This window comes from Caretta caretta, chromosome 10, assembly GCF_965140235.1.
Source record: "Caretta caretta isolate rCarCar2 chromosome 10, rCarCar1.hap1, whole genome shotgun sequence".
In the NCBI taxonomy this organism is placed as follows: domain Eukaryota; kingdom Metazoa; phylum Chordata; order Testudines; family Cheloniidae; genus Caretta; species Caretta caretta.
The window spans coordinates 16,222,122-16,238,786 of record NC_134215.1 but is presented as its reverse complement, the minus strand read 5'-3'; positions in this window follow the sequence as shown (position 1 = coordinate 16,238,786).

Below are 16,665 nucleotides of genomic sequence, written 5' to 3'. Positions count from 1 at the left end.
CCGCGCTCGGCACCAGCTGCCCCGCCTTCGGAACCGCTCGACTACCCCCGCCCTGTCAGCGACGCGGCTTCGGAACCATTCGGAAAAGCTCGGGGTCTCTCTCCCGAGCGCTGCCGCAACTTCGTTAGTGTTCGGCAACACGTGATTCACAGCGGGCTTGGCTTCGGCCATCTTCGGCACTGCTCGGTGTCCCTTCCCTTACCTCAGACTAGGAGCGGCCGCCATGTTTGTGCCACTAACCTAGTCAGGGAACGGGGGGGAGGGGAAGAACTCGTCTCTTGCTCTTGCCTCAGCCTCCTCATGAGCACAGAAGGCCTCAGTGTGACCACTGGTATTTGTCCAGTCGTAGTGCAACATGGGGTCCTGCTATGGGACCCTCTCTGGGTGAGACAGTCACCGTGTCAGGGCATCATAGCTCCGCTAGGGTTGCCAGTTTTTGTTGGATGTATTCCTGGAGATTTCGTCACATGACATAATCTTTCATTAAAGATTAATCTTTAATTCCTGGAGATTCCAGGCCAATCCTGGAGGCTTTGGCAACCCTAATCTCACCATGAGGCCTACACACTTGCACACACACCTCTATTACAAGGGAGTCTTTTCCATCATGCTTCTTGTAATGTGATGTGGTGTCATATCCTGACATAGCGCAACAAGTCACCACCCTCCCTGTCATGAAAGCCCTAGGGCAGGGGTCCCCAACGCGGTGCCCGCAGGTGCAATGGCACCCGCCGGGGCAGTTGTATGCACCCCCAGGACACCACACGGCCACCTGAGAACCGCCCGCCGAAATGCCTCTGAGAAGCGTTGCCGTTTCCCGGCGGCAAGGCTTCTTTCCGCTGCCGCTTCTCAACGGCTTTTTGGCGGCGGGGTGTTTGGCGCCCGCCACAGTCTGTTGGGAATAGGAATGTGCTATTCCCACAGAAAGGTTGGGGACCACTGCCCTAGGGGAATCCCTTTATCAGGTGGGTTATTGCTAGGGTTGCCAACCCTCCAGGATTGGTCTGGAGTCTCCCATAATTGGCATCGATCTCCCAGTGACTATTGAAAGCAATCCGGAACATTTTAATAGGATATTTTAAGACAATGACATTACATCATGTTGGGGAAAAATGTCTCCCAGAATCGCTTCAGTCAGAGTTGGCAACCCTAGTCATTGCGCCTCAATGTGAGGTGACTGTCATGTCAAAACTGCACCTCATGAACAAAAAGCAACCTCATGACATTACATCATGATGCTGTGACATTGATTTATGTCACAACATAACATCACACCACAAAGTCACATGAGACATTATCACGTTACATTTTTCTCCTTTTATACATCTGTTAAGAGTTGAGTTAAAAGGCTGTTAACAAAAAATATACAAACGAAAATCCCAAGCATTTTAAACAGTCTGACTACAAAGCCTTTCCCCTCTCAATTGCTTTGGTTTCAGTCTCTTGCAATAACATCATCCTTTTAGCTCTCCAGTGCTCCAGAGGGACCTTCAGCAATAACAGGGAAGTCAAATCCTGATGGACCTGATTCTCCATTGCCCTACAGCCCCTTCCAGCCATTTCAGCAGATGGAGAAGTCACAAAAGGACAGAAGTGTGGCCAGAGTGCTACCGTTCTCCAGCTATTCTTAGCTGCTGCAACAGCCTCTAGAGGCTATAGGGGCAGCTGAGCATAAATTAGCACAGATCTCAGGCTACTAGTGTTAAGCAGGCCTGTGGATAGTCCCAGAACATGGGACTAGCAGAAGTGCAAAGATCATGTACAGCCACCTTTGCTCTCCTCCCCCACTTCCTGTGCTGAGTGTAGCTCATCCAGAATGAATAATTAGATCCAATGTCTAATGTGAAAAACAGAAACAACAAATGTAAAGAATCTAAACACAACAACTTTTAAAGTCTTCTTTATATATTTAATAATAATAAAAATACAAACTCTACTTTTCCTTTGCACGTTTACCTTTATTCTTTTTGTTTACTCCTGTGATTAGATTGTAATTTTATTTTCTTCACAGTTATGTTTATGGCACCTGACTGCCATGACAAAACATGAAATGACTTCAATAGGATAAAAAGACAAGGAAAGAGGTTGCCATGGAGAAAGCATTTGCTTTAGCGCAAATTATTATTATGGTCCTGTCAGAAGGCAACCCAAATCTTTATCCACATGTTCTTTTCAAAGTCTCTCCACCGGATTATTTGAGGATCAATTTTTTTTTAATGACATCTACAAATAAATAAGTTAAAACTAATTTAAGGCATTTTTAAATTTTGTTATTAATTTATTTTAAATGTGTAGTCTGATATTTATATCACAAAAATTTTAGATATATATTTAACTTAAGCCATTAAAACAATCATTCAGTATTGGATGGATTCCATATAATTTAATCAAGAACAATTGATCCATTCCATCTTTTTAGCATGTATTTGTAAAATTTTATTGTATCAATGTGATAAGATGGAATCATCTGGAATGAATGGAAACTCTGCATTTGGAATCATAGCTGAATATCTCCCTTAACCTAATTATCCTATGAATACTGTATAAGGCAGATCCTTTCTGGGTTTTTTTTTATGTTCCTTTGGGTACATTAGGGATTGTTTGTTACTGAATTGTAATATCTCTTTACCCATGTTATTTATTTTATTTTTATTCTTTATTCTTCTATTTTTATTTTTCTAAAATGCAAAAAGCTTTTTAAATATAGAAATAAATAATTTATAGAGTGCTGTACATTTACACAGTTCTTTGTAGACAAGTTTTTTGTCCTGAGGATGAGAAGAGTGAGGGACGGGCCAAGGGGACAGATTGAAGGGTTAGAACCTGACAATACGCTCAAAACCTCAGAATCAGATGACAGGATGAAGGAGGTGAAGACAGTGTGGAGGAGAGAGAAGTTTTAAATGAATGAATTAACAAACATAAAAGTACCTGATAATCTGCGAATGTGGACATTTACAGTAATATGTATAGAATGTGTAGTTACAAACTGTCAAGGTTCCTCCCCCACTCTGAACTCTAGGGTACAGATGTGGGGACCTGCATGAAAAACCTCCTAAGCTTATCTTTACCAGCTTAGGTCAAAACTTCCCCAAGGTACAAAATATTACACCCGTTATCCTTGGAATGGCCGCTACCACCACCAAACTAATACTGGTTACTGGGGAAGAGCTGTTTGGACGCGTCTTTCCCCCCAAAATACTTCCCAAAACCTTGCACCCCACTTCCTGGACAAGGTTTGGTAAAAAGCCTCACCAATTTGCCTAGGTGACTACAGACCCCGACCCTTGGATCTTAAGAACAATCCTCCCAACACTTGCACCCCCCCTTTCCTGGGAAATGTTGGATAAAAAGCCTCACCAATTTGCATAGGTGACCACAGACCCAAACCCTTGGATCTGAGAACAATGAAAAAGCATTCAGTTTTTACAAGAAGACTTTTAATAAAAAATAGAAGTAAATAGAAATAAAGAAATCCCCCCTGTAAAATCAGGATGGTAGATATCTTACAGGGTAATTAGATTCAAAAACATAGAGAACCCCTCTAGGCAAAACCTTAAGTTACAAAAAAGATGCACAGACAGAAATAGTTATTCTATTCAGCACAATGCTTTTCTCAGCCATTTAAAGGAATCATAATCTAACACATACCTAGCTAGATTACTTACTAAAAGTTCTAAGACTCCATTCCTGTTCTGTCTCTGGCAAGAGCAGCATACAGATAGACCCAGACCCTTTGTTCCTCTCCCTCCTCCCAGCTTTTGAAAGTATCTTGTCTCCTCATTGGTCATTTTGGTCAGGTGCCAGCGAGGTTACCTTTAGCTTCTTAACCCTTTACAGGTGAGAGGAGTTTCCCCTGGCCAGGAGGGATTTCAAAGGGGTTTACCCTTCCCTTTATATTTATGACACGCCCCCCAAATCTCAGCTAGGGTGAAACACTGGCTGGGATTTCTTCCTGGAGCTCTAGGAAAAACAGAGTTAATAAGACACATGCATCTCTAAATACTACCAAGTACATAAAGACTAACAATATTTTCCACATCTCAAGGACGATTTTAACCAGTTGATTCTGGGAAACTTTCACGGGAGAGTGCATCAGCCACTTTGTTAGAAGCTCCTGAGATGTGTTGGATATCGAAATCAAAATCTTGGAGAGCTAAACTCCACCGAAGAAGTTTTTTGTTAGTTTCCTTGACGGTGTGAAGCCACTTCAGTGCAGCATGGTTGGTTTGCAGGTGGAAACGCCGTCCCCAAACATATGGGCGTAGCTTTTCCAGAGCGTAGACAATGGCGTAACATTCTTTTTCAGTGACTGACCAGTTGCTTTCCCTCTCAGACAGTTTTTTGCTGAGAAACACTACAGGGTGGAATTCTTGATCAGGTCCTTTCTGCATTAAAACTGCTCCCACACCACGCTCAGATGCATCTGTGGTTACTAGGAACGGTTTGTCAAAGTCTGGGGCCCTTAGTACAGGGTCAGACATGAGTGTCGCTTTAAGCTTGTTAAAGGCCTTCTGACACTTTCCGGTCCACTGAACAGCATTTGGCTGTTTCTTTTTGGTTAGGTCTGTCAGTGGGGCAGCGATTTGGCTGTAGTGCGGTACAAATCGTCTGTAATAACCAGCCAAGCCTAAGAAGGATTGAACCTGTTTCTTTGACTTTGGGACAGGCCACTTTTGGATAGCATCCACTTTGGCCTGTAGGGGGCTGATAGTTCCTTGACCCACCTGGTGTCCAAGGTAAGTCACTCTGTTTAGGCCTATTTGACACTTCTTAGCCTTAACAGTTAGTCCTGCCTCTCTTATGCGCTCAAGGACTTTTTGTAGATGTTCCAGGTGGTCTGCCCAGGAATCCGAAAATATGGCCACATCGTCAAGGTAGGCGACTGCATATTCTCCTAATCCCGCTAGGAGACCATCTACAAGTCTTTGGAAAGTGGCGGGTGCATTTCGCAGCCCGAAAGGGAGTACATTAAATTCATACAGCCCGAGATGTGTGATGAAGGCTGACCTTTCCTTGGCAGATTCATCTAGCGGTACCTGCCAGTACCCCTTGGTTAAGTCCAAGGTAGAGATGAACTGGGCCCGTCCCAGTTTCTCTAATAGTTCATCTGTGCGTGGCATTGGATAGTTGTCTGGGCGAGTTACAGCATTTAGCTTACGGTAGTCCACGCAAAAACGTATTTCCCCATCTGGTTTGGGAACTAGAACCACTGGAGATGCCCATGCGCTTTCAGAGGGGCGGATTACACCCATCTGTAACATATCCTGGATCTCCCGTTCTATAGCAGTTTTAGCTTGAGGAGACACCCGGTAAGGTTGAACCCTAATTGGGTGAGCATTACCTGTGTCAATGGAGTGGTATGCCCGTTCAGTCAGTCCTGGGGTGGCTGAGAACGTTGGCGCGTAGCTAGTGCGCAGCTCCTGGATCTGCTGTCGCTGCATACGCCCAAGGGTCATGGAGAGGTTCACCTCTTCCACACCACCAGCACATTTCCCTTCGTAGTAAACACCTTCAGGCCACTCAGCATCGTCTTCTCCCTGGGCTGTAAACTGACAAACCTTTAATTCTCTGGAATAAAAGGGCTTTAGAGAATTAATATGGTACACCTTAGGCTTCCGGTTGGAGGTGGGGAATGCTATGAGATAATTAACAGCTCCCAGGCGCTCCTGGACCATGAATGGCCCTTCCCACGATGCTTCCATTTTATGGGCCTGGAGCGCCTTTAAGACCATGACCTGGTCTCCTACTTTGAAGGAACGCTCTCTGGCATGTTTATCATACCAGGCTTTTTGCTCTTTTTGAGCATCCTGTAAGTTTTCTCTAGCAAGGGCTAAAGAGGTTCGGAGGGTGTTTTGTAGGTTGGTTACGAAGTCCAGAATGTTAGTTCCTGGAGAAGGTGTAAATCCCTCCCATTGCTGCTTCACCAACTGCAATGGCCCCTTAACCTCACGGCCATATACAAGTTCAAATGGGGAAAACCCTAAACTGGGATGTGGTACAGCTCTGTAGGCAAAGAGCAACTGCTGCAACACTAGGTCCCAATCATTGGAGTGCTCATTTACAAATTTACGTATCATGGCCCCCAAAGTTCCATTAAACTTCTCCACCATGCCATTTGTTTGATGGTGGTAAGGAGTGGCAACCAAGTGATTTACCCCATGAGCTTCCCAAAGGTTTTTCATAGTTCCTGCCAGGAAATTAGTCCCTGCATCTGTGAGGATGTCGGAGGGCCAACCTACCCTGGCAAAAATGTCTGCTAGTGCCTGGCACACACTTTTAGCCCTGGTGTTGCTTAGAGCTACTGCTTCCGGCCATCGGGTGGCAAAATCCATGAAAGTCAGTATGTACTGCTTTCCTCTGGGTGTCTTTTTCGGAAAAGGACCCAGAATATCCACAGCTACTCGCTGAAATGGAACTTCAATGATGGGGAGTGGCTGGAGAGGGGCTTTGACCTGGTCTTGGGGTTTTCCCACTCTTTGGCACACCTCACAAGACTGGACATAGGTAGAAACATCCTTGCCCATTCCCTCCCAGTGGAATGACCCCCCCAAACGGTCTTTGGTCCTGTTCACCCCAGCATGGCCACTAGGGTGATCATGGGCTAAGCTCAAGAGCTTGGCCCGGTATTTAGTTGGAACTACCAACTGTCTCTGAGGATGCCAGTCTTCCTGGTGTCCACCAGAAAGAGTTTCCTTGTATAAAAGTCCTCTTTCTACAACAAACCTGGATCAATTAGAAGAGCTGAGAGGCGGTGGGTTGCTCCGTGCTGCCGTCCAAGCTCTCTGGAGGCTTTCATCTGCTTCCTGTTCGGTCTGGAACTGTTCCCTTGATGCTGGAGACATCAGTTCCTCATGGGATTGTGGACCTAGGCTTGGTCCCTCTGGAAGCGATATAGGGGATGGAGCTGTTTCTGTTGACTGTGAACCGCTCTCCGCTGGTGCACTATGTTGGGATTCAGGCTCCGGCTGAGCCTCTTGTGTAGGGTTATCGGCTGCTGCCAGTTCAGGTTCGGTGGGGCCTTCTGGTGTTGAGGTTGCAAGTACTGGATTCAGTGCTGACACGGGGTCTGGTGTTGGTTGTTCGGCTGGTTCCGGTTCTAGGACTGGTTCCGTCTGGGTCTCTGGGACTGGATCCACTACTGCTGTTGCAGACATTGGCCTGGGGTCCGGGTCCATCACCTCTGACTGGGTCCTGATAGAAGTTTCCGGAACAGAGCTAGGCCTCACGGCTTGGTTAGCCTGGCTGCGGGTGACCATTCCCACCCTCTTGGCCTGCTTCACATGATTGGCCAAGTCCTCCCCCAACAGCATGGGGATGGGATAATCATCATAGACTGCAAAAGTCCACATTCCTGACCAGCCCTTGTACTGGACAGGTAACTTGGCTGTAGGCAAATTGAAAGAGTTGGACTTGATGGGTTGAATCGTCACTTGGATCTCTGGGTTGATTAAATTGGGGTCCACTAAGGAAGCATGGATAGCTGACACTTGTGCTCCGGTGTCCCTCCACGCGGTGACCTTCTTCCCGCCCACACTCACAGTTTCCCTCCGCTCCAAGGGTATCTGGGAGGTATCTGGGCCTGTGGACCTCTGGTGTGATTCCGGTGCAATGAACTGTAATCTGTTGGGGTTCTTGGGGCAGTTGGCCTTTACATGCCCCAGCTCGTTACACTTAAAACATCGTCCAGCTGACGGGTCACTGGGGCGAGGAGGGTTGCTGGAGAACGGGGTGGTGGGACGATAAGGGGTCTGGAGGGTTCTTTGGGAGGTAGGTGGGGCTTTGGGCGGCCCCCGGTAATAAGGTGTGGTCTGAGGTGGTCCCTTCTGGTCTCCGCTCCAACTGCGACCAGTTTTCTTCTTCTCTGCCACCTCCACCCATCTGGCTCCAATCTCTCCTGCCTCAATTACAGTTTTGGGTTTCCCATCTAGGATGTATCTTTCTATTTCCTCAGGAACACCCTCTAAGAATTGTTCCATTTGCATTAGGAAGGGCACATCTACTGGAGATTCACCACTTGCTCCTGATATCCAGGCATCCCAATGTTTCACAATGTGGTAGGCATGTCGGGTAAATGACACGTCTGGTTTCCACCTTAGGGCTCTGAACCTCCGACGAGACTACTCGGGTGTTATCCCCATTCTGACTCTTGCCTTGGATTTAAACAGTTCATACTTGTTCATGTGTTCTTTAGGCATTTCAGCTGCCACCTCAGCTAAAGGTCCACTGAGCTGCGGCCTCAGCTCTACCATGTATTGGTCAGTAGAGATGTTGTACCCAAGGCAGGCCCTCTCGAAGTTTTCTAGGAAGGCCTCAGTATCATCGCCTGCCTTGTAGGTGGGGAACTTTCTGGGATGGGAAGTGGTACCTGGAGAAGGATTGCTAGGGTTTGTTGGTATATTCTGCTGGGCCTTTATCTTCTCCATCTCCTCCACATACTTCCTCTCTTTTTCCTTCTCCTCCAGTTCTTTGTCCCTCGCTTCCATAGCTCTCCTGTGAGCAGCTGCTTGGTGTTGTTCTGCTTCTCTCGCTGCCTCCCTTTCTTGTTCCTTCTTCAGCTGCATGAGTTCTATCTGTCTTTCATGTTCCCTTTGTCTTTCCTCAGCCTGAAATTTGGCTAATTCCAGCTGTAGTCGAGCTGAGGATTTGGTCATTCTAACCTCTCTGTTTTTAACTAACTTTACACCCGAGGTTTAGAAATAAACAAACAAAACTTGGCTGTAAAATTTTGCTGTGCTGCAATAGAATACCTATTCTCTGATAGTGATTGTCAGCCTACAGAAAAAGACAATTCCCTTGTCTCTGCTCTGGGCCCAAATTAAAGCAAAAAACCTCCAACTACTTGGAAACCTGCTTACCCAGCCCAAAGAAAAAGCAAATGGGTAGAACACACACCCCCTATTTACTTTTAGGAAGAAAAGAAAAAAAAAACCTCTGGATTGGAAGATTTCCCTGCAGGAGTTATGTACCCTGCCTCCAGGCAAAAAAAACCTGCAATTCACAAGATAATCCCCTTTTGTCTCTGCTTGGCCACAAAGCAGAGAGAAACCAAGCTGCTTTCAGTTTCAAAGCTGCTTTCTGGACTTTCTTTCCAAAGAAAAAAAAATTTCCTTTTTAAAATCTGTATTTCTAGTTCAAAAAATCTCAACTGGATCTCAAATGATTTCAGGTTAATCCCACCACTGTGCCACCATGTCAAGGTTCCTCCCCCACTCTGAACTCTAGGGTACAGATGTGGGGACCTGCATGAAAAACCTCCTAAGCTTATCTTTACCAGCTTAGGTCAAAACTTCCCCAAGGTACAAAATATTACACCCGTTATCCTTGGAATGGCCGCTACCACCACCAAACTAATACTGGTTACTGGGGAAGAGCTGTTTGGACGCGTCTTTCCCCCCAAAATACTTCCCAAAACCTTGCACCCCACTTCCTGGACAAGGTTTGGTAAAAAGCCTCACCAATTTGCCTAGGTGACTACAGACCCCGACCCTTGGATCTTAAGAACAATCCTCCCAACACTTGCACCCCCCCTTTCCTGGGAAATGTTGGATAAAAAGCCTCACCAATTTGCATAGGTGACCACAGACCCAAACCCTTGGATCTGAGAACAATGAAAAAGCATTCAGTTTTTACAAGAAGACTTTTAATAAAAAATAGAAGTAAATAGAAATAAAGAAATCCCCCCTGTAAAATCAGGATGGTAGATATCTTACAGGGTAATTAGATTCAAAAACATAGAGAACCCCTCTAGGCAAAACCTTAAGTTACAAAAAAGATGCACAGACAGAAATAGTTATTCTATTCAGCACAATGCTTTTCTCAGCCATTTAAAGGAATCATAATCTAACACATACCTAGCTAGATTACTTACTAAAAGTTCTAAGACTCCATTCCTGTTCTGTCTCTGGCAAGAGCAGCATACAGATAGACCCAGACCCTTTGTTCCTCTCCCTCCTCCCAGCTTTTGAAAGTATCTTGTCTCCTCATTGGTCATTTTGGTCAGGTGCCAGGGAGGTTACCTTTAGCTTCTTAACCCTTTACAGGTGAGAGGAGTTTCCCCTGGCCAGGAGGGATTTCAAAGGGGTTTACCCTTCCCTTTATATTTATGACACAAACATAGTATTGTACATATAGTAGTTATGTGAAAAAGTAATGGTGGTACTGTGAATCCTTAAAATCCCTCCAGCATTCTGATAATATCATGAACCATATGCCTGAGGCTTGTCTCAGAGCCTTAATATTGATTTATAATCCGGTAACCGTCTCTCCTCATCCGTTACATTTTTCAAAAATATTAAAAAGAAATTCTTAGACATGAAGAGGAAGTTGTTCAAAATGTTTCAGGTACTGTGTGAATTTCTATTGTGCCGGCACTACACAGCATGATTATGTGGGCAGGGAGCGGCAGGATAATCATACTGATGCAATACTGGAAAGTTTTACACATTATGACAGAGTATCAGGATTATGGAGATAATTTGCATTTTGATTGCATCTTTAATCCAAGAATCTCCCCATGCTTTCATGCAAATTAGTTAATTAATAAAGCCATCCCAGGTCAAGTCCTAAGTATATACATTTTTAACTCAATTGTATTTATTTATTTTACAAAAATAGTTTAAAGAATTTTCTCTCACTGGAGTAGCAAAAAAATTGAATTTGTAGGTACTTTTCAGTCACATGATAGTTAAAACAAATGGCTTGCTTAAATACAGTGCAATTAGGACTTAATTCTGTGTTCGTTGAAGTCAATATCAAAACCCGCATTGACTTTAATGGGGCAAGGTCAGGGCCTTGTTCCTCATAGAAAGAAATATGTGATCACAAGACTAGGTGTTCAGGAATCTATTCCTGGGTTCTAGTTCAGGCTATGATATTGGCTTCCTCAGTGGCCTAGGACAAGTCACCAGCCTCTCTGCCTCAGTTTTCCCAAGCTCTGGCAGCGGGGCTCGAGCGGTGCTTTAAAGGACCCGGGGCTCCCCACAGTGGCCGGAGCCCCTGGTCCTTTAAATCACCGCCAGAGCCCTGCCGGAGCCCTGCCACCTGAGCCCTGCTGCTGGAGCCCCAGGGTAGTGGCAGCAGGGCTCCGGCGGTGATTTAAAGTGCCAGGGGCTCCAGCTGCTGCGGGGAGCCCCGGGTCCTTTAAAGCACCGCCCGAGCCCCGCTGCCGGAGCTTGGGAAAACTGAGGCAGAGAGGCTGGTGACTTGTCCTAGGCCACTGAGGAAGCCAATATCATAGCATAGGTTCCTGAACACCTAGTCATTTTAGTTCCCCTTTTCTAATGCCAGTATATCTGTTTTTGAGATGAGGGGACCACATCTGTACGCAGTATTCAAGATGTGGGTGTACCATGGATTATATAAGGGCAACAAGATATTCTCTGTCTTATTCTCTAACCCTTTTTAAATGATTCCTAACATCCAGTTTGCTTTTTTGACTGTCGCTGCACACTGCGTGGACGTTTTCACGATGACTCCAAAATCTTTCTCCTGATTAGTTGTAGCTAAATTAACCCCCATCATATTGTATGTATAGTTGGGGTTATTTTTTCCAATGTGCATTGCTTTACATTTATCCACATTACATTTCATTTGCCATTTTGTTGCCCAATCACTTAGTTTTGTGAGATCTTTTTGAAGTTCTTCACAGTCTATTTTGGTCTTAACTATCTTGAGCGGTTTAGTATCATCTGCAAACTGCCACCTCACTGTTTACCCCTTTCTCCAGATCATTTATGAATAAGTTGAATAGGATTGGTCCTAGGACTGACCCTTGGGGAACACCTCTAGTTACCCCTCTCCATTCTGAAAATTTACCATTTATTCCTACCCTTTGTTCCCTGTCTTTTAACCAGTTCTCAATCCATGAAAGAATCTTCCCTCTTATCCCATGACAATTTAACTCTGAGGAAGGAAGTCACAACATCAACAAACAGGCTACACGATCCATTAACCAGTCTCCCTGCACCTTCCTGCTGGTAAGAAGCCACGTATCAGCAACACCACCATCTGGCTCCTTGGCTGTGGTTCCAACTTGTATTTCATAAGAGCCCAGATGACTATGAGAGCTGAAGCATTTGTTAACTTCCTATTACTTTAAAGATCTTACTTTCTCCTTTTTCTGTTTTGGAGTTGTGTTTTTATTATCTGGAAGACATCCCAGCCTTTTATCCTTTAAGTTTAGGATGTGAAAGTGTGGCTCTGTATGTGTGTGTGCGTATGAGCACAGGAAATGTCCCCATGAGGAAAGAACCAGAAAGCAAGTTGCCCAGGTTTTAACAAGCCTAACCTCTGCTGTATACCATACTTGCTCCATATTTTGTGTAAGTTATTCTAATTTATTTTTGTTACCATAGAGCCTTGGAGCCCTAGTCAGGGACCAGGTCCCCACTGTGGTAGGCATGGTACAAACACAGAACAAAAGGACAGTTACTGCCCCAAAGATCTTACAATCTAAATATAACACAAGAGACAACAGATGGTGTGATGGGATATAAAGTCCTTACTATTACTGAGAGGGTTATAATTAGCCCCTCTGCTGGCACCTGGAGATTGTGTAAAGTAGGTCAATTAGCAGGTTCACTTGGAAAGAAGTCAGATTTCCTTAGAAGGAGTGAGAATGATCAGGGTTAAAGAGAAGACCTAGGAGCAAGTGTTGTTTTCTTGCTGAAACTGAGCTGATAGAAGTCAGGAGAGAGGAGAATTAGAAAAAGTAATAGGAAGTGAGTTAACTTAGCTCCTGGAGTGGGTCTCAAAATTGGGATAGGATTTCAGGGATGTAGACTTGGGGTGTTGGTAGTGGGGATGCTGAGAGCCATTGAACTAAACTGTAAATCTTGTATATGATGGAAATGACTTCAAGCCAGGGGGTGTGGCAGCACTCTCAGCACCCCTAGTTCCTGCACCTATAGTTGGTATTCAGCTAAGGAGTAGTGTACTGGAGAGACTTGTGAAGGAATAAAGCTCAAGTCTGGGGAAGGTGATAGGGGTGTAAGCTTATATTTTTGGCTTAGAAGTTCTTGGAGAACTCTAAGGAGGAATCCAGTAAGCTATGTCCCTGAAGGAAGGGAAGCCTGAGATCTTGGAGAGTCTGAAAAGAATGCAGGCACACATGAACCGTGGAAGGGGCTATTGGAGAAGCCTCTAGTTGACCAAGTTAAGAAGCAGCGCAGGTAAGAAGTAGCAGGACTGAACAGACAGACTTTGCCTACTTGTTATAGGGTCCTTGGGCTAGAACCCAGAGAAAAGGGAAGGCCTAGTTTCTTCTACTGGCCACTGGAAGAGATGATGTAAAGACCCTGCAGTTTGGGGATGGAAAGACAACTGAGTTGGGACTTGCCTCAAAGATTCAGCTTGAGGCTGCAAGACTACTGGTTTTTGGACTTTCTGTCCCCTCTGAAAAGAGGAAACAAATAGTGAACTGACTGGAGGACTGCTGCAGGGTTGGAGTACCTGTCTGCGGGATGCTAGTTTGAGAGAGCTACATTATGCCTTGCTTTGAGACGATATACCAGCAATGAGTACATTTTCCTACAGATAGATAAATACAAGAAAACAATACAACAACCTTGGTCAGCAAGATAGGCTGCTAGTGTGTTGACACCACAGCCTAACTTTTGTCAATTTTTTTTTAGAAATCATAGAAGAGGTGATTTTATTTTGTTTTAAGGAGTGGTTTGAAGGAAAATAATGAAGTAGCTTTGAGGATGTTTATGGGGTGCTCCTTCTGAGAATGACGGGCAGCAAGGGAAAAAGCACATTTAACAAGTGAGTGATGGAGGTTTTGGCATCATTGAATCAGAAGTGGGAGTCAGCATTTTGATACTGAATGAGAGAAGATGGATAAGGTAAGGATAAACTGTGGAGGGTCTGGAAAGTGGAGACAAGCAGCTTATGTTTGATGTGAAAAGAGGGGAAATGACATGCTCAAACAGATGGACTAGGAAAACTAACTTTCCTAAGAAATATAAAGCTGTCATTGGTAAACTGTCAAACAAGAGTTGCCAGACTTCTGCTTCTCAGTGTTCTGTTAAGATCTACATCAGTGCTTCTCAAGCTATCTGATGTGGGTGACCAGCCATTTTTTTTCCCCAATGTGCGTGCAGACTGGCAGCCGATGGCGCGCAGACCGGCACTGGTTCGTGGACCACCACTTTGAGTAGCACTGGTCTACATTATATCTGCAGGATAGTGTGTGGTCAGCAGGGAGATAAAGAGCTAGCTAACATGCAAAAATTTAAACTAGAGGAAGCTTTGATTGGCTTTGAGGTTGTAATTTAGACACTTACCCAATAATTTGTTTTCAGCCTCCAAATATTTAACCTGCTCCAAGTCCTGGTTTGACAGTCTGATAAAGTTATTTAGTTGGGGTTTAGAAACAAATGGACAGCCACCTCCTTAGATTCCTTTTTTGGATTTATAAGGATTAATGTGATTTGATAGATTCCAATATTGATAACCTGTTAGTTTGAACTTGACAAATGTATTGTTGAATTCATAGTTTAGTAGTGATGCTGTCTTGATCTTTTGGTTTAATAGTCTTAATAAAATGTATAAATGATGGTCATAATGCTTTCAGTAAGCAATATGGGCTATTGAGAATCTGGGCAGATATCAACCTAAAAGTTTAACTGGCTTCCCTAAATTAACCTTTAGTTTGCACACTGCAGTACAATTAAATAACTGAAAACTTAAGTATCTTGGGGCAGCAGGAAACAATGAACTTGATAGACTTGGGAGACTCGAAGTATTGCGTCAATCAATGGTTCTCAACCAGGGATCTGGGGCCCCCCTGGGGAGCCACGAGCAGGTTTCAGGGGGGCTACCAAGAAGGGCCAGCATTAGACTCCCTGGGGTCCAGGGTAGAAAGCCAAAGCCCCACTGCATGGAGTTGAAGCCCAGGGCCCTGAGCCCCACCACCCGGGGCTGAAGCCGAAGCCTGAGCAATATAGCTTAATGGGGGGGGGGGGGGCTGCGGCATGGGGTCCCAGGCAATTGTGCTGCTTGCTACCCCAACCATGGCCCTGGCTTTTATATGCAGAAAACCAGTTATGGTGCCACAGCCTGACTGTGGAGTTTTTACAGCATTTGGGGGGAGGGGCTCAGAGAAAAAGGTTGAGAACCCCAGTGCTAAATCACATTTTTAATTAGTTGATGTCGAGGTTGTGTCTAGGACTACACAGGAGGTGGGTGGCTAAGAGAGAAGGAGTTTCCCCTCACTTTAGCCCCAGCACAAAAGCTAGGCACTATTTCAGCCTTGTCTTCTAGTACACAAGAACAGGAACTCTAGTGCCAATGGGGCACTTAAAATACATATGTGGAGAGGACAATGACATGATCTCACTCCTTGCAGGCAAAGGCTATGCATACTGGATCCTACAAAAATATGTAGCAGAAATAATGAATATACTGTCAGTCTAGGGTTGCCAGGTGTCTGTTTTTTCACCAGAATGCCTGGTTGAAAAGGGACCTTGGTGGCTCCGGTCAGCACCACTGACCAGGCTGTTAAAAGTCTAGTTGGCGGGGCCGGTAGGCTCCCTACCTGGCTCCGGGCAGGTCCCCAGAAGTGATGACATGTTCCTTGGCTCCTAGGTGGAGGTGTGGCCAGGGGGGCTGTGTGTGCTGCGCTTGCCCCGAGCACTGGCTTTGCAGCTCCCATTGGCTAGGAATCGTGGTCAATGGGAGCTGTGGGGGTGACACCTGGCCTGGCTGTCCCTGTGCCTAGGAACTGAGGGACATGTCGCTGCTTCCAGGGAGCCTTCTGAGGTAAGTACCACCTGGAGTCTGCACGCCTTACCCTCTCCCGCACTGAAACTCCCTTCTGAGCTCCCTCCCGCATCCAAACTCTGTCCCAGATCCTGCACCCCAACCCCCTTCCCAGCCCTGAGCCCCATCCTGCACTCTGAACCCCTCATTTCTGGCCCTGCCCTGGAGCCTGCATCCCCAACCCAGAGCCCATACTCCAACCCCCTGTCTCAGCCCAGAGCTGCCTCCCATACTGCAAACCCCACTGCTCCAGCCTGGAGCCCCCTCCTACACCCCAAACCCTTCATCCCTGCTCCACTCCAGAGCTGGCACCCCAGCATGGAGCCCCCTCCTTTCTGGCCCCACCTTGGAGCCTGCACCCCCAGCTGGAGCCCTCACCCTCACCCCCACCCATACCCCAACCCCTAGCCCAGTGAAAATGAGCAAGGGAGTGGGGGAGGGGGATGGAGTAGCAGGGGCAGGGCCGCAGAGAAGGGGCAGAGTGCGGACAGGGCCTAGGGGAAGAGGCGGGGCAAGGGTGTTCGGTTTTGTGCAATTAGAAAGTTGGTAAGTAACCCTAGCTTTCACTGCTTACAGAAGTGCCCATCCTTGGGCCTAGTCCAGTGACTGATCCAGTTGCTGGCTTAGACCAGTCCAGGTTATGTTCCATGCTGCCCCATCTAGTTCTGTGCCAATGCCAGTCACAGGTCAGACCAGAGGATTCTGCTCACCACCTGAAGAAGCTGCTTCTAATACTTTACCTGTAACAACATGGAACAGCTAAAAAAGTCTAAGGGCTGCCTGCCTGCAGTCATGTAATTCAGAAAGGGTCTAGACTTTTTCCACTGGGGAAGAGAAGTGCAAAGGGAAAGGTCTGTGGGTCCCTGCCTGTCTGTGCCTGCCTGAAAGGACTTGGGGCTG